The sequence below is a fragment of the Rhipicephalus microplus genome, unplaced genomic scaffold, assembly GCF_043290135.1.
Source record: "Rhipicephalus microplus isolate Deutch F79 unplaced genomic scaffold, USDA_Rmic scaffold_830, whole genome shotgun sequence".
Lineage (NCBI taxonomy): Eukaryota > Metazoa > Arthropoda > Arachnida > Ixodida > Ixodidae > Rhipicephalus > Rhipicephalus microplus.
Genome location: NW_027465384.1, coordinates 20001 through 29369, shown reverse-complemented (window position 1 = coordinate 29369; position 9369 = coordinate 20001). Strand labels below are relative to the sequence as shown.

Below are 9369 nucleotides of genomic sequence, written 5' to 3'. Positions count from 1 at the left end.
GCGAAGCCAAACGGGGCCGATTACGGCACGATATCGGCGTCTTTCGACGTGCCCGCCGGCGACCGTCGCACGAGTACGGTAAACCGCGTCAGCCCGGGCGGAGTTCGGGACGCCGATGCGAAAGTGGAGAACGCCGCTCGGATCTTCGCCGTTTTTGGAGGAGTGAGTGGCGGCACTCCGGAGAAGCCAGGGAGCGCCAATTAGCGCACGATATCGGCGTCTTTCGACGCGCTCGCCGGCGACCGTCGCACGAGTAGGGCAAACCGCGTCTGCCGGGGCGGGGTTTACGACGCCGACGCAAAAGTGGGAACCGCCGCTCGGATGTTGGCCGTTTTTGGCAGAGTGAGTGCTGGCACTCCGGCGACGCGAAAGAGCGCGAATGCGCCACGAAAGTGGCGTATTTGGACGTGCGTGACGGCGACCGCTGCAGGAGTACGAAAAACCACGTCAGCCGGGGCGAGCGACACACGGCGGTCTGGGTGCTTATCGCTGCTATTATAGGGGCACCCCGGCAGACGCAGAAAAAAAAAAAAAAATTTCGACCTTCTTTTTTGCTGGTCGAGCTCGGGTAACCCAGGTCGCAATGGGGAGCCGCGCACGAAAGCGGCGTCGCGAGACGCGTTCGCGGTCGCTAGTCGCACGAGCTCGGCAACCGCGTCAGCCGGCGCGGAGTTCGGGATGCCGACGGCTAAGTGGGTACCGCTGCTCGGATGTTCGCCGTTTTTGGCCGAGTGAGTGCTGGCACTCCGGTGAAGCCAAGGAGCGCCAATTCGTGCACGATATCGGCGTCTTTCGACGTGCCCGCCGGCCACCGCCGCACGAGTACGGCAAACCGCGTCTGCCGGGGCGGGGTTCGCGACGCGTACGCAATAGTGGGAACCGTCGCTCGGATGTTCGTCGTCTTTGGCCGAGCGAGTGCTGGCACTCCGGCGAAGCGAAACGGGGCCGATTCGGGCACGATATCGGCGTATTTCGACGTGCTCGCCGGCGACCGTCGCACGAGTACGGCAAAGCGCGTCTGCCGGGGCGAGGTTTGCGACGCCGACGAAAAAGTGGGAAGCGCCGCTCGGATCTTCGCCGTTTTTGCAGGAGTGAGTGGCGGCCCTCCTGCGAGACCAAGAAGCATCGACTCGCGCACGATATCGGTGTCTTTCGACGTGCCCGCCGGCCACCGCCGCACGAGTACGGCAAACCGCGTATGCCGGGGCGGGGTTGGCGACGCCGACGCAAAAGTGGGAACCGCCACTAGGATGTTCGCCGTTTTTGGCAGAGTGAGTGCTGGCACTCCGGCGAAGCGAAAGAGCGCGAATGCGCCCACGAAAGTGGCGTGTTGGACGTGCTTGACGACGACCACCGCAGGAAAACGAAAAACCACGTCAGCCGGGGCGAGCGACCCATGGCGGTCTGGGTGCTTATCGCTGCTATTATAGGGGCACCCCGGCAGACGCAAAAAAAAAAAAAAAATTTTTTTCGACATTCTTTTTTTGCTCGTCGACCTCGGGTGACCCAGGTCGCAGTGGGAGCCGCGCACGAAAGCGGCGTCGCGAGACCGGCTTCGCGGTCGCTAGTCGCACGAGCTCGGCAACCGCGTCTGCCGGGGCGGAGTTCGGGACGCCGACGGCTAAGTGGGAACCGCCGCTCGGATGTTCGCCGTTTGTGGCCGAGTGAGTGCTGGCACTCCGGCGAAGCCAAACGGGGCCGATTCCGGCACGATATCGGCGTCTTTCTACGTGCTCGCCGGCGACCGTCGCACGAGTACGGCAAAGTGCGTCTGCCGGGGCGGGGTTTGCGACGCGTACGCAATAGTGAGAACCGTCGCTCGGATGTTCGTCGTCTTTCGCCGAGCCAGTGCTGGCAATCCGGCGAAGCCGAACGGAGCCGATTCGGGCACGATATCGGCGTCTTTCCACGTGCTCGCCGGCGACCGTCGCACGAGTACGGTAAACCGCGTCAGCCGGGGCGGAGTTCGGGACGCGATGCGAAAGTGGGAAGCGCCGCTCGGATCTTCGCCGTTTTTGGAGGAGTCAGTGGCGCACTCCGGTGAAGCCAAGGTGCGCCAATTCGCGCACGATATCGGCGTCTTTCGACGTGCCCGCCGGCCACCGTCGCACGAGTACGGCAAACCTCGTCTGCCGGGGCGGGGTTTGCGACGCCGACGCAAAAGTGGGAACCGCCGCTCGGATGTTCGCCGTTTTTGGCAGAGTGAGTGCTGGCACTCCGGCGAAGCGAAAGAGCGCGAATGCGCCCACGAAAGTGGCGTGTTTGGACGTGCTTGACGACGACCACCGCAGGAAAACGAAAAACCACGTCAGCCGGGGCGAGCGACCCATGGCGGTCTGGGTGCTTATCGCTGCTATTATAGGGGCACCCCGGCAGACGCAAAAAAAAAAAAAATTTTTTTCGACATTCTTTTTTGCTCGTCGACCTCGGGTGACCCAGGTCGCAGTGGGAGCCGCGCACGAAAGCGGCGTCGCGAGACGGCTTCGCGGTCGCTAGTCGCACGAGCTCGGCAACCGCGTCTGCCGGGGCGGAGTTCGGGACGCCGACGGCTAAGTGGGAACCGCCGCTCGGATGTTCGCCGTTTGTGGCCGAGTGAGTGCTGGCACTCCGGCGAAGCCAAACGGGGCCGATTCCGGCACGATATCGGCGTCTTTCTACGTGCTCGCCGGCGACCGTCGCACGAGTACGGCAAAGTGCGTCTGCCGGGGCGGGGTTTGCGACGCGTACGCAATAGTGAGAACCGTCGCTCGGATGTTCGTCGTCCTTTCGCCGAGCCAGTGCTGGCACTCCGGCGAAGCCGAACGGAGCCGATTCGGGCACGATATCGGCGTCTTTCCACGTGCTCGCCGGCGACCGTCGCACGAGTACGGTAAACCGCGTCAGCCGGGGCGGAGTTCGGGACGCCGATGCGAAAGTGGGAAGCGCCCGCTCGGATCTTCGCCGTTTTTGGAGGAGTCAGTGGCGGCACTCCGGTGAAGCCAAGGTGCGCCAATTCGCGCACGATATCGGCGTCTTTCGACGTGCCCGCCGGCCACCGTCGCACGAGTACGGCAAACCTCGTCTGCCGGGGCGGGGTTTGCGACGCCGACGCAAAAGTGGGAACCGCCGCTCGGATGTTCGCCGTTTTTGGCAGAGTGAGTGCTGGCACTCCGGCGAAGCGAAAGAGCGTGAATGCGCCCACGAAAGTAGCGTATTTGGACGTGCTTGACGGCGACCGCCGCAGGAGTACGAAAAACCACGTCAGCCGGGGCGAGCGACCCACGGCGGTCTGGGTGCTTATCGCTGCTATTATAGGGGCACCCCGGCAGACGCAGAAAGAAAAAAAAAAATGGGGACATGGCGTGCGTCACCGTGCGGCTTCGCAGCGTTGCCGAAGTCGCCGAGCCCTTCGACTGAGCCGAACGGCGGACAGGGAACGTTGGTCGGCCGTTCTAACCTGTCGGTGCCACGCCGAGACGTCGTTAAGGAAAACCGCGTCGTGGGCCTCTACGACGCCGTCGAGTCGTTGTACGTTTGGTGTCCAGCGTGTCGGCGGCGAGTAGCGGACACGTCGTTCACGACTTCGGTCTTTCGCAGTCGACGCGAACTTGCGGAGAGTCGTGGTGCCTCACGTTTTCGGCAGAAACCGCGGCGGAATTTTCCCGTGCGTGCGCGCACGACCTCGGTGCTGTGCCGTCAGCGTAGTGTTGCACAAACTCGTGGCCTACCCAAGGTGCGGTACGTTTGCGGCCGTATCCTCGGTGGGAATTTCGTGAGTAGGGTCGCAAATTCTACGACCTCGGCGGGTTTGAGAGCGACGTAGACTTGTGGCACGCTCAACATGCCACACGTTTCGGGGCACACCCGCGGTGAAATTTTCTCGAGTACGCTCGTATTAGGGCCCAAGGAGGTCTGGGTACTTATCGCTGCTATTATGTGGGGGTTCTCGTGAGCGGCGTACGCGAAAGCGACCGGGTGTCTGATATGCGGCGGGCTTCGGCCTCGTCAAGCGTGTCCTCGGGTCTGCTCCAGGGGAATCCACGCAGTCGTCTGCAGCCTCATCCGCTTGATGCGTTAGGGGCTGGTTGTCGGACGGTGCCGTTTTACCACGATATCGAGGTGTGTTCCGTGTCGTCCTCGGGCGATTCAGATGCGAAAGCGCCGAAGACGCGGGCGTGACCCGTCGTCTGGCGGCTTTGCAGTCTCGGCTCCGTTGCTAGTTCCGGCCGGTCCACCGACAGTGCAGCGGGCTTGGGCAACCCGCACGGCGCGACCGAGTCGATGCAACGAAAAAGAGCGAGCATGAACGTGCTTCTTGCCGCACGGCTCCCACTCGTCTTTCGGGAAGGTTGTGCCGTAGCGAGCTCGAACGCCGTCATCTCGGAGTGCAAAATAAGCGTGTTGGGGCGCCTGAAGGTGGCCTCCGCCGCACACAGACTGCGTCCGGCCCGCCGAGGGCGAGGACGGACGCGCAGTCGAACGATTACCTGGTTGATCCTGCCAGTAATCATATGCTTGTCTCAAAGATTAAGCCATGCATGTCTAAGTACATGCCGAAATAAGGCGAAACCGCGAATGGCTCATTAAATCAGTTATGGTTCCTTAGATCGTTTCTTCCTACTTGGATAACTGTGGCAATTCTAGAGCTAATACATGCAGTGAGCCTGGAGCCCTTTGGGTAACGGGTGCTTTTATTAGACCAAGATCGATCGGGTTTCGGCCCGTATTGTGTGGTGACTCTGGATAACTTTGTGCTGATCGCATGGCCACGAGCCGGCGACGTTTCTTTCAAGTGTCTGCCTTATCAACTTTCGATGGTAGGTTACTTGCTTACCATGGTTGTTACGGGTAACGGAGAATCAGGGTTCGATTCCGGAGAGGGAGCCTGAGAAACGGCTACCACATCCAAGGAAGCAGCAGGCGCGCAAATTACCCACTCCCGGCACGGGGAGGTAGTGACGAAAAATAACAATACGGGACTCTTTTGAGGCCCCGTAATTGAAATGAGTACACTCTAAATCCTTTAACGAGGATCAATTGGAGGGCAAGTCTGGTCGCCAGCAGCCGCGGTAATTCCAGCTCCAATAGCGTATACTAAAGCTGCTGCGGTTAAAAAGCTCGTAGTTGGATCTCAGTTCCAGACGAGTAGTGCATCTACCCGATGCGACGGCTCGGACTGAACATCATGCCGGTTCTTTCTTGGTGCACTTCATTGTGTGCCTCGAGATGGCCGGTGCTTTTACTTTGAAAAAATTAGAGTGCTCAACGCAGGCGAGTCGCCTGAATAAACTTGCATGGAATAATAGAACAAGACCTCGTTTCTGTTCTGTTGGTTTTTGGAATACGAGGTAATGATTAAGAGGGACGGACGGGGGCATTCGTATTGCGGCGCTAGAGGTGAAATTCTTGGACCGTCGCAAGACGAACTACTGCGAAAGCATTTGCCAAGAATGTTTTCATTGATCAAGAACGAAAGTCAGAGGTTCGAAGGCGATCAGATACCGCCCTAGTTCTAGTTCTGACCATAAACGATGCCAACCAGCGATCCGCCTGAGTTACTCAATGACTCGGCGGGCAGCTTCCGGGAAACCAAAGTATTTGGGTTCCGGGGGAAGTATGGTTGCAAAGCTGAAACTTAAAGGAATTGACGGAAGGGCACCACCAGGAGTGGAGCCTGCGGCTTAATTTGACTCAACACGGGAAAACTTACCCGGCCCGGACACTGGGAGGATTGACAGATTGAGAGCTCTTTCTTGATTCGGTGGATGGTGGTGCATGGCCGTTCTTAGTTGGTGGAGCGATTTGTCTGGTTAATTCCGATAACGAACGAGACTCTAGCCTATTAAATAGGTGCGGGGTTCCCAGCACCTTACAACCTTCTTAGAGGACAAGCGGCTCCTAGCCGCACGAAACAGAGCAATAACAGGTCTGTGATGCCCTTAGATGTCCGGGGCCGCACGCGCGCTACACTGAAGGAAGCAGCGTGTCTTTATCCCTGTCTGAAAAGACTGGGTAACCCGTGGAACTTCTTTCGTGATTGGATAGGGGCTTGCAATTGTTCCCCTTGAACGAGGAATTCCCAGTAAGCGCGAGTCATAAGCTCGCGTTGATTACGTCCCTGCCCTTTGTACACACCGCCCGTCGCTACTACCGATTGAATGATTTAGTGAGGTCTTCGGACCGATGTCCGGCGCGGCCTTTCGGTTGCGCCGGTCTGTTGGAAAGATGACCAAACTTGATCATTTAGAGGAAGTAAAAGTCGTAACAAGGTTTCCGTAGGTGAACCTGCGGAAGGATCATTAACGGATTGTGAAGGGTGAGCGCCTCAGCTGCGTCTGCGCCCGACACTTTCTGCCGCTGACCCCGTTTGGACGCGGGGTCGGCTTTTCCCCACGGGGCTGCCTGAATGTGGAGCGGCACCCCGTGACAAATTGTTGCGCCCAGCGGACGCCAACACCGCGACCTTGGACGGTCGGCCAGGTGGCGGACGCGGGTACAAACGGCGCAACGCACTCATAGGTCGGCTTTCGACCCGCCACTGCACCGTGGCTCGAAGCGCTCGAAATGCGCGACCCGACCGCTGCGGGACCGCCTAGTACTGTAAACAGGAGCGGCGGAGCGCGAACGGCGAGTCGTGGTTACGTCGGTAGAAGGCGAGGCTGCGCGTTCCCGAAACGCAGCCGAGTGCCCTCCCGACCGTTCGAGCGTGCAAGAACGAGACCCGACAATCGCGCGGCGACTGCCAAGTACGAGAGGAACGGCACAAGCGTCGGCGGTCGGTCAAGGAACTGGCGATGTGACGGGTCCGCTGTGCACCAGTGCATACCGTCCCGCCGTCCGCGGCAAGCGCCTCCGCGTCCTCGGGTGACGGAGGCTGCCGGTCGGTTCTTGCAGGCGAGGGATCTCGCTGGCACCGGTTCGCGTTGACGCGCGGCCGGTCATGGCACGGCGATGCGACGGCCGAGGTGCGCAGTACTCGATGGAGGAACCGCACGCTCCGATGACCGTCCCGCCTCCGCGGCGTATGCGTACCGACCGTAATGGTTGCAGCAGCGCCGGCCGGCTTTTGAATTCGCCACACGAAACACGGTGCGAGATCGCGGTTAGGGGAGCGTCGACGTTGCCAGGCGTTTTGCTTGCTGCCGAGGGGAAAGGCGGCACGGCCACGTCGCGCTCGTCGCGATTAGCGGGTCTGCGCGCTTTGGGAAGGTGCCGCAACGACTTGCCGAAAGAGGAAGCACGGAAGAACGAGGGACTTGGACGTCCCGACAATTGAACGCACTTGCGGCCAGGCCCTTGCTGGCTTCGTTCTTCCGCCTCGAGTAGGCTCGTACGCGGCTCCGGCGCCGGAAAGTGGTCCTTGGCACCGACTTCGGTGGACGTGGGAAGTGCCGCGCAAGTACGGCGCGCCTGGCTCCACCTGTTGGCTAAAGTAGGCAGCCGGATCGGCATTTTGGTGTGCGGTGGCAAACCGTGGATGCGAAAAAAAGCTTGTGCGATTTCGTGGAACAAAAAGCGGGGGTCCCCCCTTTTATGCGGAGGAGACCGACCCGCCCGCCGTGGTGAACCGCGACGCCACGGTAAAAACGGAGAGGCTTGTCGATGGGACCGTGCATCCCGCGCTCCACGGAGGCCGGGAGGCGGCCGCCCGAGGAAATGTGTAGCCGTCGAGGCCCGCATCTGCGTGCACTCTTATCCAAATGGGTGTACCGCAGGCATTTTCTGGTTAGGCGGGCCAATGAGAGCGAGCACACAACGATACCTACGGGTCCGGCTTGGAGAACCGGCTTCGACGCCTCCCGAGTATTTATAGAGGGGTGGACCACGAAAGCACTCGCAAGTAGCGGAAGCGAAACGCCGTCCGAAACACACCGTTTGCTCGATTTGCGGCAGCCGAAAAAGGCGCGGCAGAGTTTTGGAGTCCAAGCGTGCGCTGAAAAGCGCCCTTCTTGGCCACTGTTTGGCCGAGTGCCAGAAACGTTTGGTTTTGACTGTACGGAATTGAACAAACACTTTTTCACGACTCTAAGCGGTGGATCACTCGGTTCTCGGGTCGATGAAGAACGCAGCCAGCTGCGAGACTTGGTGTGAATTGCAGGACACACTGAGCACTGATTCTTTGAACGCACATTGCGGCCTTGGGTCTTCCCTTGGCTTCGTCTGTCTGAGGGTCGGATCACATATCAAGAGAGCCTTCGGCGCACAAGGGAACGTGAGCCGTCGACTCGTTTTGACCGCGTCGGCAACACGGACAGCACGCTGAACACCTCACAGCGAGCGCCAACAGCGGCCACTCAAGGGCGAGACGGTGGCGACCGTCGTGCCAGAGCCCAACCGAAACGGGGGCGACCGACTGCATTGAGGATGTGGCACCTCGTTGAGACCGCCGCAGGACTTCGAGTCGGAAGGAAGCCTGCAGGGAAAGTGCGGTCGAGGTTGCGTACTCCTCTCTGCGACCGGGCGCGCAAGAGCTGCGAGAGCCACGGACGCGCAACTTTAACGCACGGTAAACACGAGGAGCGAAAGCCGGCCAGCAAAGCTTCTCCAGCCGTGCGCAAAGTGCGCGAGATCGCAGCCTTGCGTTGCGCTTGTTGCCCTCGAAGTAAGCAGGGTGTCCCGTAGACCGGGCGCTCGAACACGCTGCGGGGCCGTGCCTCCTCCAGGCTTTGCCGCGCGAACAGGGAACGTTCGCGCGCAAAGCGCAGGGAGGTGAGGAGGCTGCGCCCGACGTTTGCGGTTCGCTGCGTACGCGGTTGATGCGGAGAGCACGGCGCGACGACTTGCCGCGAAGCGGAAAAAGTCTCCCGCACGAGTTGGCGAAACGTTGGCGAAGCTTAAGGCGTTCTCGTCGTAGTCCGCCGTCGGTCTAAGTGCTTCGCAGTTCCCGTCCCGTTCAAAAAACTGGGCCACTCCAGTTGGGGCGGGGGCGACGCTACACGAGACGATGCCTCTCGCCAGGCTGCGTGGCTGCCCTTGCGGCGGCGGCGACTGGCCTCGGCGGTGTTTGGGCTTTCGACACGGTCGTTTATCACGCAACTGCTCGACGACGCACGCGCGCAGCGGAATGCCGCTTGCCAGCCTTGTGAAGATGTGACCCTGTACAGGGTTGCGGCGCACTTGGTAGGGCGTCGTACTCGGTTCGCGATGGGTTTACGAACGTGTCCCGTCACTTCACGTCACACCGGTTGTGCGCCGCACGCGTGCAGCGGGGAAGCCGATTGCCAGCCTTGTGAAGAAGTGGCCCTGTACAGGGTTGCGGGCGCACTTGGTAGGGCGAGCGCACGCGGTCGTGCAGGAAGTTGATGGAAGCGAATGTATCCGCTGTCGACCTCAGATCAGGCGAGACAACCCGCTGAATTTAAGTATCACTGAGATCGGAGGAAAAGAAAC

The 9369-nt window shown here is 60.4% G+C and overlaps 3 non-coding genes across 3 annotated transcripts in view; all 3 read left to right on the top strand.

Annotated features, from left to right (window-relative positions):
• Positions 1-4463: 4463 nt before the first annotated feature.
• On the top strand, positions 4464-6281 carry LOC142795735 (small subunit ribosomal RNA). Its single transcript, XR_012893267.1, has one exon. It is a non-coding gene; the product is annotated as a small subunit ribosomal RNA (ribosomal RNA).
• Positions 6282-8000: 1719 nt separating this feature from the next.
• LOC142795733 (5.8S ribosomal RNA) lies at positions 8001-8153 on the top strand. The gene has a single exon (XR_012893265.1). It is a non-coding gene; the product is annotated as a 5.8S ribosomal RNA (ribosomal RNA).
• Positions 8154-9304: 1151 nt separating this feature from the next.
• LOC142795732 (large subunit ribosomal RNA) overlaps positions 9305-9369 on the top strand; it is a 3958-nt gene continuing 3893 nt past the window's right edge. Inside the window, exon 1 of the ribosomal RNA XR_012893264.1 lies at positions 9305-9369. This exon is cut by the window's right edge and continues 3893 nt beyond it. This is a non-coding gene — a ribosomal RNA (large subunit ribosomal RNA).